A 929-nucleotide genomic window follows, 5' to 3' on the forward strand; every position below is an offset into this window, starting at 1 on the left:
CTCGCTGAAATAGCAAATCAGAATCCAGCTCTGCGTACTATGTATGATTATGCTAAACCTACTTTAACAGGAACTGAGTCAAGTATAGTTAGGCCTACTATTGCTGCGAATAATTTTGAACTAAAACCTAACACTATTCAAATGATACAGCAATTTTTTCAGTTTGATGGTTTGCAGGATAAGGATCCGAACACTCACTTGGCAAATTTCCTAGAATTCTGTGATACATTTAAAATTAATGGTGTTTCTGACGATGCCATTCGTTTTCGGTTATGCCCTTTTTCATTAAAAAACAAAGCTAAACAGTGGTTGAACTCGTTACCACGAGGGAAAATTACTACTTGGGAACAAATGACTGAAAAATTTTTATTAAAATAATTTTCGCCGGCTAAAACAGTCAAATTACATAATGATATCTCTTCATTTGTGCAGATGGACTTAAAAACTCTTTACGATGCATGGGAGAGATACAAGGACCTACTACGTAGGTGTCCTCACCATGGATTACCTCTATGGTTGCAAGTTCAAACATTCTACAATGGTGTGAACCCCTCGATAAGGCAGATGATTGATGCAACAGCTGGAGGAACTATCAATAACGAAACACCTGAAGAGGCTTATGAATTTATTGAAGAGATGTCACTAAATAACTATCAGTGGCAAGTCATGAGGACCAAGCCAACAAAAACAGCAGGCGTTTATAACGTCGATTCAGTTATTATGCTGTCAAACCAGGTAGAACTTCTAAATAAAAAGATTGATGGTTTACTTGGTTCTTCGCAGGTACATCCATTGATGAGGTGCGATTCCAATGGAAGAGGAGCATGCACAGAATATCACCCCTTCAACCCTAGCAGCGAGGAGGAACAAGTCCAATAAATGGGTAACAATAACTCCAAATCCCAAAATAACCCATATTGTAACACTTA

At 37.9% G+C, this 929-nt stretch overlaps 1 non-coding gene across 1 annotated transcript; it reads right to left on the minus strand.

Annotated features, from left to right (window-relative positions):
• Nucleotides 1-400: 400 nt before the first annotated feature.
• On the minus strand, nt 401-506 carry LOC121204422 (small nucleolar RNA R71). The gene has a single exon (XR_005899347.1). It is a non-coding gene; the product is annotated as a small nucleolar RNA R71 (small nucleolar RNA).
• Between the last annotated feature and the right edge of the window lie 423 nt (nt 507-929).

Source organism: Gossypium hirsutum, chromosome A07 (genome assembly GCF_007990345.1).
Source record: "Gossypium hirsutum isolate 1008001.06 chromosome A07, Gossypium_hirsutum_v2.1, whole genome shotgun sequence".
Taxonomy (NCBI): Eukaryota; Viridiplantae; Streptophyta; class Magnoliopsida; order Malvales; family Malvaceae; genus Gossypium; species Gossypium hirsutum.